The sequence below is a fragment of the Hibiscus syriacus genome, unplaced genomic scaffold (assembly GCF_006381635.1).
Source record: "Hibiscus syriacus cultivar Baekdansim isolate YM2019G1 unplaced genomic scaffold, ASM638163v2 tig00004777_pilon, whole genome shotgun sequence".
In the NCBI taxonomy this organism is placed as follows: Eukaryota; Viridiplantae; Streptophyta; class Magnoliopsida; order Malvales; family Malvaceae; genus Hibiscus; species Hibiscus syriacus.
Window position 1 is genome coordinate 347,100 of NW_024062029.1, and position 16,356 is coordinate 363,455.

The 16,356-nt window shown below is 35.0% G+C and overlaps 1 long non-coding RNA gene across 1 annotated transcript; it reads left to right on the plus strand.

The window, feature by feature from the left end:
- The first annotated feature begins 138 nt into the window (after positions 1–138).
- LOC120197067 lies at positions 139–6,375 on the plus strand. The gene is made up of 3 exons (XR_005523243.1): positions 139–224; positions 5,978–6,163; positions 6,252–6,375. It is a non-coding gene; the product is annotated as an uncharacterized LOC120197067 (long non-coding RNA).
- Positions 6,376–16,356: the final 9,981 nt, after the last annotated feature.

Here is a 16,356-nt window from a genome sequence, read left to right on the forward strand (position 1 = left end):
AATTTGGTGCATGCTCATATCTTTCATTGTTTTTTCAATTCTAATTCCATAATTTCTTTATTATTCTAGTTCAAGTCGGAGGAGGAGAGAGCTCTTGTTCACCACATAGTTGAAGAGACATTTCCTCGTCTTCTCAATATAAACTTGTGCAGATTGACGAACCATCACTGGACGTAGCAGATCTTATCAAGCTTGTTTGCAAAATTTTCTGGTCATCCATCTACGTAAATGTAATCACCAATTTTACCCCTATATATATATATATATTATTATTAATTACAACAAAATAAAAAAAGGGAAAATCCTTTAAAATCAATGCCCCGGTTACTGCTCCATCATACCCACCCTACAAGGAGTAAAAAATGAACAATGTCAGGATTTCTTTTTTATTTTTTATTTTTTTTCGTTTTTGTTGATACCTACCGTAATGGGTATAAAAAAAAGCAATTGTAAGGAATTTTTGGAAGTAATAAAAAAAGAGAGAGAATTAGCACCGAGCATCAATGTTATTAAAACCGGACCGGACCGGCCGGTTCGACCGGTTGAACCGTGAACCGGTGGCATGTCCGATCCGGTTAACTCCCAAAACCGGATTAGCACAGAACCGGTAAAGAACCGGAAGAACCGGCTGAAAACCGGCAAAACCGGTTTGAACTGCCGGTTCACTTTTTTTCTTTAAAAAAATAATTAAACCAAACAACGTCATTTGTTCAACAAGCCGAGTCAAATTCGAGTATTGCTGAGCTCGACTCGAACTCGAAAACTTTAAAAGTAAGTTCAACTCGACTCAAAAACTCACGAGCTAAAAATTATCAACTCGAAATATAATATTAAAACTTGAAATCGAAAAGGCTCGAACTCAAAAAAAAATTTAGAAGTTCGATTGAAGCCTAAAATTTGAGCTCAATTGAAGCCTAAAATTTGAGCTCAATTGAAGCGAAAGAATAGTTCGCTTTGTGCTCACCAAAAGGCTCCATAATTTTGAATGTCAAATTACCTCTATTATTTATAGAAGTAAGTTGGGATGCTCTTCTATGTTTCTTAGCCATGTGAGATTATTTTGTTCTCATATTTTTACTCTTTAAACTTTTGGGATACTCTTCTATGTTTCTTAGCCATGTGGGATTGTGTAACAACCCGAATATTTACAAAATAATATTTAATTGAAATTGGAGGTTAATTGTAAAAATTGGCGAAAATTGGGGACTAAATTGAAAGATTTTAAAATTTGGAGCTTGTTTTAGAGTTAAAGAAAATTTAGGGATCAAACCCTGAATTTACCCAAAATAATTAGGTAAGTTTGGGTATATATGTGGTATCGTGGTTTTCTGTTTCAAACAGAAAACCACGCCCAAATCCCCTTCCCACGCCCAAATCCCCTTCCCCTACGTCAGTTTCCGACCTCGATTCCGGCGCCGTCCGAATTCTGATCGTCGTTTTAAAACTACCGTTGTGTTCATCTTCAAGCGAGGAATAAACCCTTCAAATTAATTGAAGCGAAACGCTGCCAAACGTTGGGAATTTACAGTCAAAGTCTCGACGTTATTTTTAGCTCCATCGCCGAGAAAATCTCAAATTCACCGCCGATCGTTGCTCCGTTTACGACACCTCCTGCACCATCGTGATCCTTGTGCTGTTTCGAGTCTACCGGTGTCAACCTTGTTCGCCATTGACGGCGGCGCGTGAGGAGGTGGAGTAGTCAAAGTTTCGGCCGAGTTGAAATCGAGCTCTCAGCCGTTCAAAAATTTGAACCGATTGTTGTAAGTATCTCGAAATCGCTCAAAATAATTTTTAGGAAATTTTCCGGGAATTTTCCGACACCGTAGCACTATTCACGCGCCGCCGCAGGGAGAGTGAACTGCTGGAAAACCGGTTTGACCAGTTTTGAACCGGTTTGACCGGTCTGAACCGGTTCTGAACCGGGTTGACCCGACCCGACCGTTGACCCGACCAGACCGTTGACCGTTGACCGTGACCGTTGACTTTCTTTGACCAAAATTTAAAATGGCTTTGACCGACCCTTAAACGACTGTAAATCTTTTCCGAGTATACCTATCCTGATAGTTTTCGATGTGCCGAATCCATTTTCGCAGTCCGTTTCACCAAATTCAAACCCGAAGGTCTCCAAATTGACGGTCAAAGTTGTTGACTTTGACTTTGACCAAGAATTTGAATTTTCAAAAAGTCATACTTTATGTTTTTCGACGTCCTGATTCTGATTCCGCAATCCGTTTGGCCAAATTCAGTCTCGAAATCCTCCAAATTGATAGTCAAACCCGAAAAATGCTTATATACTTAAGAATTTTAGCTTTGAACAATTAAGTAAGATTTGGGGCTGATAAATTATTATTATTTGAAGGTACACGAGACTCTCCGGATCGTTCAACAGCTCGACCCAGCTCTTCTAGATCAGTTAAACCATGTATGCCAGTATTCACCCGTAAGACCCGTAAATTTTATGATTTTAGAGATTTATTTATGTTACCCATAAGTAATATAGTGTTACTACAAAATAGGTTCGAAAACTATAGTAGAGCGTGGTGAAACCAACAATCAGTAGATCTACTATTTGAAACTATTACCGAGGTGAGTTCCCTATTTATTACTGAACTGTTTTATTTGTTTTAATATGTGGTACACTGAATTCTTTGGTTACCGTATTGTTGATGCACCGATTTAATGTGATGATTTATGGATTATGACTGTTATCTGATATTTTTTTTTGAAATGGTATATGATTACCATGTTTATGGATTTATGGAATTTATAACACGGTGCAATTGAATTTTTGGAATACGAATTTATAAAGTACAGCTCTGATCAAGCTGGAAAATTTTACGGACCTAATGTGACTCTTAGGTAGGCTCTGCGGCCCTGAGATCATTCTCGGGTAGGCCCTGCGGCCCTAAGATGTGTTCTTAGGTAGGCTCCACGGCCCCGAAATCTATCTTGGGTAGGCTCTCAGGCCCTAAGATGTTCCCTTAGGGTAACGTTTTTTTAAAGAGATTTACTGCAGTATAATTTTATGAGACATAATGGGCTATGATTTGTTTAGTGTACCTATTGTAATTTTATGGTAATGTTGGGACACACTGAGCCTAGCTCACCTTTCAAAAATGTTTTTCACCTTTCAGATACTGTTGGTTAGATACCCTGGATTGAGCACTTGGAGGATTAACATATCTCTTGAAGTATATCTGATTGTAATGTTTTTACCTTGCAAGTTGACTTTATTTTGTTAACATGGACCTTATTTTAAAGTATGGGATTTTAATATGATGACACTTTTGCTATTACTATTCGGTTTATCGTGATTTGATTTTTAAGATATGTTTTAAATTAATTTATTACTTATTGGTATTATATTTACAAGTTGGGTTTTGATAGTATGATTTATTATAATTTCATGTCATTTATAATGTGATTTTACATTGATTGAATAACGGTTTCGAAAAAAATGTCTTAAAGAATCATAATGTGATCCACTAGACTTAGTCGAAACGCATAGGCCTGGTCTAGGGGGTTACAGATTGTTTTTTTAAACAATTAAACCAAATGACATCATTTGTTATGATTTTTTTAAACCCCAATTTTATTTTTTGATTATAGTTATATAATTATATTTATTATTTAATATGTTTTACCTTAAATATTATGTTGTAGTTGATTTGAATCATTTTGTTTCACTTGATTTTATGGTTTTTTATTTATACATGTTATGACTTGTAATGTTTTTATACCTTTTAATATTGTAAACTTAAAAAAAGTGTTACATATATATTAATATTGCTTTGAATATTATGTAAAATTAAAAATATATATTATTTTATATAAAATCCGGTTCAACCGCGGTTGAACCCGGTTGAACCAGTGAATCAGTGAACCAGTACCTTCACCGGTTCAATGTCCGGTCCGATTTTGAAAACATTGCTGAGCATAATCTAAACAAGAGGTATTCTACAAGCTTCTTCCCTTTTTTTTTGTTTGTGCATGAGTGTAAAATAAATAATAATAAAGAAAAAGAGGTAGAGGAGTGAGCGATTCGGTTACCTTTTAGATCGAGTCCTCGCCGGCGCAAGGGTGGTCGGCGTCGAGAAATACAGAATCATTTAAATAAACTTGTTATTTACTTATTTATTTTATGTTCGAACCATAGTACGACCTTGCGACGACTCGCCCTGAGGTATGATTTGCATTATTTAAGGCCCGGGTTAAATATTAAAAATTAACACTAAAATTTTATTTTGATTACTATTATTTTTTGTTATTTAATTTTATGCACATATAAATTTTTGCACTTTATTTATTTAATTTCGTTACTTTAATTTTCTGTCTTTTTATTTTTGCTCTTTATTTGTCGGTACTTTAATTTTAGTCTTTTAATTATTACGCTTTATTTTCTATTTATTCTATTTTAGTCACTAGTGGGTTCTGCTTTGTTATCTTCTTTATAAATTTGATGTTGTAGTTTCAATTTATGCTTCTTGATTATCATTGTTTCATGCTTTTAATTATTTTTATCATTGACTTTTTATTTTGTTTCATTTTAATATGATCTCTTATTTTTTATTTTAAATATAGTAGTCCTTTTATATATTTTAACATATAACCCATGTTTTAATCACCATTTGTTAAGATTGCAACTACTCTTATATTCGATATTAATACTTGGTAAGATTTCATTATACTCGTATGTTTTCAAGAACACTCTATCTTAGAATGGGCACAAAAAACATAGCTTGATCGAAGTAGTACGATTCGATACGATATTCAAATGAAAAATGAACTTGAAATAAGTCGAGTTTATTTTTATAAAAAATATAATTAATTCATTTTTATTTTAATTCAAATGATGCAATGTGTGTTTCTTTAAATAGTAAGTTATTTTATACTATTACTAATATTCAATTTACATTCGATTTGAGCTTTTTGATAACGTTGAGGAGGGATACATTTCTTGTATAAAGGAGAAAAAGATGAGATACCCTTCCCATTGGAGGATGTGTAAATCCCGTGATTTATTCTCAAATTAAGGAATGTTCTCTAATAATTAATTCGAAATAAGTTAATTAATATGCAATAAAAGGATCACACTTTAAATATTGATTCGATTTTTTTTTCCACCACGACAACATATAAGCGATTATGTACTAATTTTGGGCGCTGTGAGGTGCTTATTCTTCCACACGAGTAATCGACTCCCGAATCCTTAAAAATAAATTTTTGGTAAACACATACCATCTTTTGGTTTTTAAATGATTTTTTTCTAAATTGTTTTAAAAACGTTTTTAGGTATTCGACCTACATAACTCAAAGGTCGATGGCAACTCCAAATCAATTTAGTCAAAATAAACACAAAAATTCAATTTTTCTAAATAAGTCGTAAATTCGAGGTTTTAATTAAAAACTTGTTTGTTCATAAAAAAAAGACGTTACCACATTAAGTTTTTATTTTGCTAGTTTTATATTGCATCTTCAGTGTTTTATCACCTGATCTGGGAATGAGATGCTAAAGGGAGCTTCTGACATTTGTTTTATTTATTTTTTCTAATTCCTATTTTCCATTTTCAGTTTTTATTTTTACTTTTTGGTATATTTATGAAACTAATTTGTTTTTCACTTGAGATTGTGCCTATTGCTATTTGTAAAAAGTGTTTTTGATTCAGATTTGATAATTGTATATTGTGCTATCACTACTAACTCTTGATCTCTCATTATGTGATCTTCAATAAGATAATAGGCAGCCTTACTTTTCTTTTTTGTTCAGATGTGCAAAGTTTCTCAATATAGTACTAGCATGCTGCTAAATCCGTTTTAGTGCATTCTTATGGGTTTTGAGCTGCAGGAAAAAATGCATGCCAAATATTATGAACAAAACTTGTATGATGTTTCTGCTGTAATTTGTTTCCTTTCACTTGGATTTATGGGATATGTATGATTCATATTCCATCTTTGGGTTATTGTCTCTAATTTTCAGTTGGAGATTCCAAAGCAATTACTTGATCCAAATGTGTTCAATGCTTGGATGATGCTTTTCTTAAATGTTCTGGAGAGGCCCGTACCTATGGAAGGGCAACCTGTAGATCCTGATCTCAGGAAATCATGGGGGTGGTGGAAGGTGAAAAAAATGGACGATTCATATTTTAAATATGCTATACTCTCGGTATGTTTCAAAATTGCAACATGCTATGGAGTAATTTATGACGGGCTTTGTTATTAGACTTTTTGTGATTTCGGTGGCTATTTGATAGGTTTGGAGATTTAAAACTTAGGAATCCAGAAAACAGAGCTTTCGCCCAAATGTTTCAGAAGAATTATGCAGGAAAAATTTGGAATGCCACTTAAACTTTTTGGATGTTATTCGTGTTGGAGGCTATCTCCATGACAGAGTGAAGTCACCAGATTTTGTCCTGCTGCCCAACCGAGGAGTCTTCACGTTCACGCCTTCCTCTCCTATTCTTCCGACGAACGTTACTCCATGCAACCTACAAAGAAGAGTTGGATTAGAACTCAAATACTAGTCTAAAATAGGGTTTTTTAATACTATAAATAAGCATTGTAATTACCACACCAGAACACACAGCGAGATTACACAAAAGAAATACAAGAAAAGGAGTATTCAAATGGAAAACAAGTCTTGTAATCGTTCTACAGTAGAAGAAATAAAAGGTTTAATTTCTTTTTACCTTTGATTCGTTTCGACTTGCATGTGGCTTCATTGATTTTCGTCTTGTTGTTTTCAAGTAAAAAATACAAAGAAAAAATGGGTTTACGTCGATGAACATGGGGGTAGAATTTTTTTTCGAAACCTTCAACCTTAGATCTACCTCTCGAGGCTTGGTTTTTGAAGAAACTATTGAGATTTTCAGAACGAGGGCACAGAGAACTTTAAAAAAATGAAAGCTTTTTTTGATTTTGCCGCCGATGACCGGCGGCCGGCGCAGAACAACGACGGCGACGAGGCGGCGCGGGGCGGCCATTGGCCGAAAATTGGGGATCGTTGCCTGTGTTCTTCATTTTTGAAAAATCACGCAGAGAAAAAAGAGAGATGGGGGAGAGCTTTCGTGAGAGGAAGAAGACAAATAAGAGTCTTTTTAAAAAAATTAGCTTTTATACTCAGCCCGTGCGGTGACCCGTTTGTCAACCCGACCCGGGGAAGGATCCGCGTGTTTTTGTTAAAGGGTAAATCACCCTGTTAGTCCCCCTGAGATACAATTTACTTATTTTTACCCCAAGATCCGATTATTGCTTCGAAATTCTTGTAATTTGGTCACTTGATTTGTTTCCTTCTCAATTTAGTCCCTTGTATTCATGTTCTAATTATTATTATTTTATTTATTTATTTAATTTTATTTTTATATATATATTCCCTTTATTATTTGCATTATTTTTTTTTTTTTATCCTTTATTAAATATTTTTTTACACTTATATATATATATATATTCTCTTTTTTATATTCTATTATTTATATATATGGTATCTTTATGTATATATTTGTTTATAAATATTCTAATATATATATTTTTCCATCCTTTTTTCGTTATTACTATTATTTTTTTTGTTTTACCAAATATTTTTATTTATTTATTTATTATTTTTATTATTAATACTATATTATATATATACATATTACCTAACTAATTTGTTTTTTTTCTAAGCTTTTCTTCCTAGGCCCCCTTTGTTTTCCTACCTTCTCTCTTTCATCATATTTTCCCGATGAATTGATGGCATGGGGCCCTCTCATTTTGTTTTTGTTCCTTATTTTCTTTCCTTTTTTTCATCACGTTTATATATATATATATATATAGATATTTTATTCTAACTTATCTTATTTATTTAACACTATTTTCTTTTCATTCTTCTCTTCTCTTCATTTTGTTTTGTTTTATTTTTATTTATTTTATTATTTCGTTTTGTTTTATTATTTTATTTATTTTAATTTGTTTTCTTTTATTATTTTATTTTATATCTTAGCCATTTTCGGGGATTTATTTGTTTCATTATATGTGTTTCTTTTATTGTTTGATCTTGTATTTAGCATGTTTATTTTTTTATTTTCGTTATTGAACTTGTTTTCCTTGAATTATTTTTGTTCCTCCTTTTTATCTAACATTTTATCATTTAAGGGTATTTTCGTAAATTTGTTAAAGGTAGGTAATTTAGGATCAAATTTTACCTTCTAATTTAAAATTACAATTTTCTTAATTAAAGACAACTGGAAATTATATAGTACCGAAAGGACAGTTCAAGGGTGCTAACCCTTCCTTGACTGTAACCGACTCCCGACACCGACACATCTTTGGAAAGACGCAGATCATGTAAGAAATAAGGTATCCGATCAACCTATTTATTTTTAAATAAATGATCGGTGGCGACTCCAATTCATTTAATCCAAGTCTAAGCTCAATTCCAGGTCCACCCGAAAGACGGTTACAACAGCTTGGCGACTCTGCTGGGGATAGGTAAGTGAGTCAGGCTAAGGTAATTTCGAGTTGTCTTTTTAACGAAAAGGGTAAGTTTAAATTTTAAGGTAAAATTTTGATATGTTTTATTTACTTTTGATTATATTTTCGAGTAAATAGTTATAGTAATTGTTTTCTCATGATTTCAGCCTTCAAAGTTTTTTTCACTTAAGGCTCTAAACCCGAGCTCCAAACCCGTTTTAAGTGGGGGTGAAAGCAACGCATTCGTGTGAATTTATTCACCACATATGCCTAGCAAGTAGCCTTCGAGATTCATATACCTTATGTCTTCGTGTGAATTTATTCTCCGCATAGACATAAGGGAATGTGTCCTCTCGAGTTTAACTTAGTCCACACAAACCTGTGATGGGTTTAGGACTAAGGGACTGGTAAGCCCAAGGGGGCACCGACAAGGAGAACTCGGGTACCATTTTTTAGAACCTAAACCGAGAGACTATGAAGAATTAGAGCCTACCCCAAAACCACATTCCAAAACATTTTTACCCTAACCATGTTTCTTTTTTATTTTTCTTTTCGTTATTTTATATTTATTTATCTATTTTTTATTTTACTAACTTTTTTGCCTTTGTGTTTGTTTTTTAGGATTTGCATTGATCCCTAAAAAGCATTTGTTATACATAAAATAATCTGAACTAATGGATAAAGGTGTTGTAATACAAGAGATTAAAAACCCCGAGGTACGACTATGGTCTGAGAAGACTCAGAAGGAAAAGGGAGATAGTCTTCAAGGAAACTATGTGTCAGAGCTGGTCAGCTATGCCTCTATCAGCCTAAACAGAATGACGTGCAAGAACTTCGAGATATATGGACAGTTAGAAGAATGATCAGAAACAAAAGTTCAGTCAACGGTACGGTGACATTGCATTTTTGCTTCATATCAAGACTGATGAGCCCTTAATCAGAGCCTTGGTTCAATTCTGGAACCCGGGATACAGTTGTTTTACTTTTAATCAGGAGGACATGGTGCCCACCATTGAAGAGTACACTACACTGATGCACTGTGAAAGTATCATACTAGAGAGGGCCTACCTTAAACACATCAAAAGCCAACCTTTCAAGAATGCACTAGCTAAGGTTGTCGGGGTTGATGAAAAATGGGTAACTGACCGGGCTCGATGTAAAGGCAGTGGGGAAGGAATTGGTTGGCTTCATATAAGCAACTGATGAAGAACCATCCCGATGAGTGGAAGGCATTATACCTGTTTGCACTGGGTCTGTATGGTCTGATTATATTCCCGAAGACTTTGGGTTACATTGATGCTGCTGTGGTAGAGCTGTTTGAACAACTCCCGAAGCAAGTCAACCCAGCACCAGCCATCTTAGCCGAAACCTTTAGATCTCTCAACCATTGTCGAAGAACTGGTGGAGGAAGGTTCGTAGGATGTATACAGCTTCTTCAAGTCTGGATTCACAGCCATTTCTGGAAGACTAACGGGGTTGCCTACCGTCAATTTAGCACCACCTATTCACCTTTGGGAGAGTTCTTCACAATGAAATGGCATGAAGACGTTACAAAGGAAAAATGGATGAAGGTCTTCACTCATCTTCAGGACCGGAATATTACCTGGAGAGCCCCCTGGTTTTTTCTCGGTGATGTTCTTTTTCGAAGTGGGGATTTGATACGATGACCTTACTCGGACTTTGGGGTGCAGTTGGGTATGCTCCGTTGATAGCACTTAGACAGCATGGGGCACGTCAGTTTGTCTCGGTAACATGCGGGCTAGCTAGATCAGAGTTTGTGTATCATGGTGACAGTTATAAGAAGATGATCAAAGAAGCAGCTGATTCGTGGAAGAAAGTATTTCAGATGGATGTTGTAGCTGCCAGAGACATGCTTACTCCAGATTATATGGAGTGACGAAGATTGAGAAAAAATGATAATATCTCGGTACCAGACTGTGAAGACACCCGGACCATGGAGGAACATCTCAGACCTGTCCCTTCTGAACTTGAGATAGCCAAGGAAGAGTTCGAAGCTGTGAATAACGAACTGAAGCAAATGGTTAAGGAACTTGAATCTGAACGTTATCAATGGAAGCTAGATGCCGACTCTCAGAAAGACAGAGCAGACAAACTAGAAAGAGAATAAAAAAGAGTTCGTTTTGAGCTCGAAGATTTGAGAAAGGGGTATCAAGATAAAGTCAAGGATAACTCCAAGTTGAAAGTAACCTTTGAATATTGGAAAGACGAAGCTCACAGTCTGAAAAGGAAGTTCGAGGGGCCTGATGAAAAAGCTTGGAAGGAACAGCTGAAAACTGCTCAAAGGCGCTTGACAGACAGTCAATATCAGAACCAATGCTTGAGAATCCGGGTGACTGACTTAGAGAAACAACATGAGAAAGATGGAAAGACAATAGCAGAGTTAGAAGCAGTTGTAGATGGGTTCAAGAAGCAAGCGAACGAGCTTCAGATAATGCCATTCGACGGAGGATTATAGTGGTGTTTCCGTTGGGAGCAAGCACAACAAAGGGTAAAAGCTAGAGACGTAGTCATCAGAGATTTCCTAGAACAAGTACAGAAGGTAGCCCGTCATCTTCACGACCTAGCAAGGGAAGCCGGAGTCATTTGACAAGGTATTCAACCAGTGACAGATGAAGGCAAATGACTTGTCAATCTACTAGAAGCTGTTTGGGGTCTAGAGGATTTAGTTCGAACGTACCTTTGATTGTTTTTTATGCCTCTTACAAGATAAAACAATTTTGTCTAGATAAGGATTATTTATAATAATGGACACTTTTTTGGATCAATGCCTCTAAATTGCATACAACATGCTGTCAACACACATTTTCGTCCTACTAGAATTCAAACTCCTAAAAATAGGATAAAATTTTGCTAGGATTCAAACTCCTAAAAATAGGATAGAGTTCTACTAAGATTTAAATTCCTAAATATAGGATCCACAAGCACTATAAATAGCCATTGTAACTCACCATTGTAACACACGATTTACACACAAAACATAGAGGAAAGCACGGGAAGATACAAAGGCAAAACTATTGTAAAGGATTCGAAAAGGAAATAAAAGGTAGCATTTTCTTTTTTCTTTCTTTTGCATGTGCACGTTATTTTTCTTGAGATTTGGTTCGAATAACCCAAAACGTGGGTTACACCGATGATCAAAATGGGTGGGGTTTCGAAGTTTCGAACCTAGATCTACCCCGAGGCTTATTTTTAAAAACCGGTTTGATTTTCGGTTAAATGAGGGGAAGAGCTTTTTAAAAATCTATATTAGTCCCTTTATTTATATGAATATTTTATTCATTTATTTTATTATTCATGTTATTATTATTATATGTATATATATATATAAATTATTTTCATTTATTTTTTACTATATTTAATTATTATTATATATATATTTCTTTAATATTTTACTTATAAATCTAATATTACTATATATATATATTGTAATTATCTTTATCTAGTCGTATATATTTTTTATACTTTTAATAATTTATTTATATACCTATTATTAAATATATATATTCTTAATTATTTTTATTTTATTATTTCTTTATTTATGTAATATATCTTATAACTTTATAACTTTATATTATTTTTTTATTATTTTCGTTTTTTTTTTATTATTATATTATTATTTTTTAAAAAAAACCTTGTGTCTTTATCATTATTATTATTAAACATTATATTATATACTACTAACATAGAGGCCCATTTTTTTGTCTTATTTCTTACTAAAGCCCCCCACTTTCGGTGAATTGGGAGGTAGCTTTTTTATTTTAAGTATTTGGTGTATATATAGCTTATTTATTTTATTAATACTTTGATATATATATATATATATATATATATATATATATTTATTTATTTATATTTTTTTCCTTTTTTCAAATATTACTATATATAATTATTACTTTACTATTTTTTTTATTATCTTACTTATTTATTTTATTTATTTTATTTTTCCCTTGTATCTTATTTGTTTTCTTTACCTTGTTTATCTAACACATTTCTCGATTTTTTTAAAGGATATTTTCAAATCAATCAAGGGTAAGTAATTAGGATCGAAACTTTACCTTTTAATTTAACTTGTTATTTTTCTTAATTAAGACAACTGGAAATTACGTAGTACCGAAAGGGCGGTTCATGGGTGCTAATCCTTCCTTGACCGTAACCGACTCCCGAGCCCGCCATATTTCTGGTAAGACGCAGATCAGGTAAGAAATAGGGTATCCGATCAACCCATTTATTTTTAAATAAATGATCGGTGGTGACTCCCAATCCACATTTTTCAAATCGAAGCCCAATATCGGGGCCCAACCGAAATACGGTTACGACAGCTTGGCGACTCCGCTGGGGACACAGGTAAGTGAGTCAGGCTAAGATAATTTCCAGTTATCTTTTTAATGAAAAGGGTAAGTTTAAATTTTAAGGTAATATTTCGATCCTTATTACTTACTTTTGATTATATTTTTGAGTAAATAGTTGTATTGACCGTTTTTTAATGATTTCAGCCCTTAAAGATTTTTCATCCAAAGGCTCTATACCCGAGCTCCGAACCCGTTTAAGTGGGGGTGAAAGCGATGCCTTCGTGTGAATTTATTCATCGTATGGGCCTAGCAAGTAACCTTCGGGATTCATATACCTTATGCCTTCGTGTGAATTTATTCTCCGTATGGGCATAAGGGAATGTGTCCTCTCGAGTTTAACTTAGTCCACACAAGCCTGTGATGGGTTTAGGACTAAGGGTCTGGTAAGCCCAAGGGGGCACCAGCAAGGAGAACTTGGGTACCTTTTTTTAGAACCTAAACCCGGAGACTACAAGGAGTTAGGGCCCACACCAAGACCTCATTTCAAACCCTAGGATACCGGAATTATTTCCTACTTTACTTTCTGTTTAAACCATATGAACTATAAATTTATGCGGTTAGGACTTGTTCAAAACCAACTTACGGGATAGAGATCATGTTCGGGTAGTAATAATAAGCATGAGGGGTAGATATCATGTGGGGTAGGATTTTTCATTTTTATTATTATTTTATTTACCTCACTAACTCTTTTTGTTTTTGTTCTCTTTTATTTTGTTTTCATCACCTGCATCATTTAAAAGAGGTGTTGATCCACCAAAAATGTGTTTGTTACACAAAATAATCTGAATTAATGGACAAAGGTGTTGTAATACAAGAGACTAAGAACCCCGAGATACGACTATGGTCCAAGAAGACTCAGAAAGAAAAGGGAGACAACCTTTAAGAAAGCTATGTGTCAGAGCTGGTTAGTTACGCATCTATCAGCCTAAAACAGAACAATGTACAGGAGCTTCACAGAAGTTCAGCCAACGGTACGGTGACATTGCACTTTTACTTCACGTTAGGATTGATGAGCCCTTGATTAGAGCCATGGTCCAATTCTGGAACCCAGGATACAATTGTTTCACTTTTAACTGGGAGGACATGGTACCTACTATTGAAGAATACACCACACTGCTACACTGTGAAAACATCAAACTAGGGTAAGTCTACGTTAAGCACACCAAAAGTCAGCCTTTCAAGAGTACACTGGCCAGAGACGCAGCCATCCGAGACTTCCTAGATCAAGTACAGAAGGCAGCCCGTCATCTTCATGGCCTGGCAAGGGAAGCCGGAGTGGTTCGACAAGGTATTCAACCAGTAACGGATGAAGGCAAAAGACTTGTCAATCTACTAGAAGCTATTTGGGGTTTAGAGGATTTAATCCGAGTGTACCGTTGATTGGTTTTATGTCTCTTACAAGATAAGATATTTTTGTCTGAATAAAGATTATTTATAATAATGAACACTTTTTCTGGATCAGTGCCTCTAAGCTGCATACATCATGCATTGCATATTTTGCATTCTATATCTCATGTTTATTTATATATTTTCCATGTTTTTACATTCGTATTAACAAACAGAACATGTCTCAGAAAGCGAAAGAGAAAACACCAAGTCTACCACTACAAACATTAAATACGCATCATCCGCATAATACCTGAGCAAAGAAAAGACAAATGGAGGCCAGAATGGAAAAACTCGAGGAGAAAATGGCAAGACTACAAAAAGAACTGGAAGATAAGATGGCTCAAAATAGTCAGAGCACTCTGGAATCCATCAAGAAAAACCAGGAATCCTTGGTCGACCAAATAGTAGCCAAGTTATCATGTTTACAGCAAGTTAGTGCAGAAGGGGGAAGTCCCTTCGAAGGGGTAACCATGTCACCAACCTCACAGGTGATTATGTCACCCGAGATCTTACCCAGACCACAAGAAAATTCTTCTGCTGTCAAAGGAAAAGCACCATCTGCTGTAAAGGTGCAAACTTCCAAAACTAATCCTGATAATTATCCGGATAATTATCCGGATGATTACAGTATCCCGGATTTTAATGAAGATAACAAAGCGAAAAAGATGGAAGAGAAGATCAGGATGATAGAAGATCGAATGAAGATAGTCTAAGGAGACCATGATTATTATAGAGTGGACGCAAGGGAGCTAAGCCTGGTCCCAGATTTGGTGCTTCCACCAAAGTTTAAAGCTCCTGAGTTTAAGAAGTTTGATGGGAACAGCTGCCCATCAGCCCATATCACTATGTTCTGTCAGAACATGACAAGATATGGAGGGAATGATCAACTCCTGATCCACTGCTTTCAGAAGAGCCTATCCGGTTCAGCTATCCGCTGGTATAATCAGCTCAGCCAAACTCACATCAAGACATGGAAAGACTTAGCCAAGTCTTTCCTAGAACAATATAAGCATATCAACGATATGAGACCAGACCGGGTTATGCTATAAAGCCTGGAAAAGAAGCATAATGAGAGTTTCTGACAATATGCGCAACGATGGAGGGATTTGTCTGTGCAGGTTCATCCACCCCTGGATGAAAAAAAAACTAGAAAGTTGTTCGTACAAACCCTGAAGGCACCCTACTTCAGACACCTGGTGGCAATTACATCGGGAACTTTCTCAGATCTAGTTATGGCTGGTGAGATGATCGAGCTAGCTATAAACAAGGAAAAATTGAGGGAGATATCAACAATGTCAATACCTACAACGCCAACAAAGGTGTTACAGTCTCAAGTCCAAAAACTGTTGCAGTTGTACCGTCTAGTACTTCTAAACAAACTCAGAGAGGACCAAGGAAAGAAAAGATTTGCATCAGTCCAATCCCAATGACATATGAGGAGTTACTCCCAACGCTAGTTGAGAAAAATCTTGTGACTCTAGTTCAATCCAAACCTAGAGATGCCCCATATCCTGAAGGTCATGATATTAACGCCGTATGCATCTATCATATTGGGAGCTCAGGGCACACCACTGAGAATTGTTGGGCATTGAAACGTAAGGTCCAAGATCTGATCGATTCAGGGGCATTCACTTTCAATATGTAATGGGGCATTCTGATCAAGAGTCATATGGGGCATCCATTAGGAATTTTGTTGCATTATCAAGTATATTATCTTGTTTGAACTTGTTTTTCTTTCGTACTTCTTATGCGTGAAAATTTTAAGTCACTTGACGTTTAAACATTTTTAATAAAATGCTTCCTTCTTAGGAGATGAGAAAATTTTAATCTTGAATTCCTTGAATATCACCTCAATTAAAAACTGTTTAATAATTGAGGTTGTAAATCTTTGACAAATGACAAGATTGAACCCTGCAAAACAAAGACCCCTTGGTCCTAATTTAAAAGATACATCAAACTACATATTTTTCTCTTACCGAGCTAAGTTTTCTCTTCTCATGAAGAGTCCATCCAAGGTTTGGTATTCATACACGTATTAAGAGCGAACAGAATAGGGCAACTAGCACATGAGATTGCAAAACTAATTGGTTTATACCCTTGTTTATAATGTTCATGGATGATAATGATATTCACAGATGGAATAGTCGAGTAA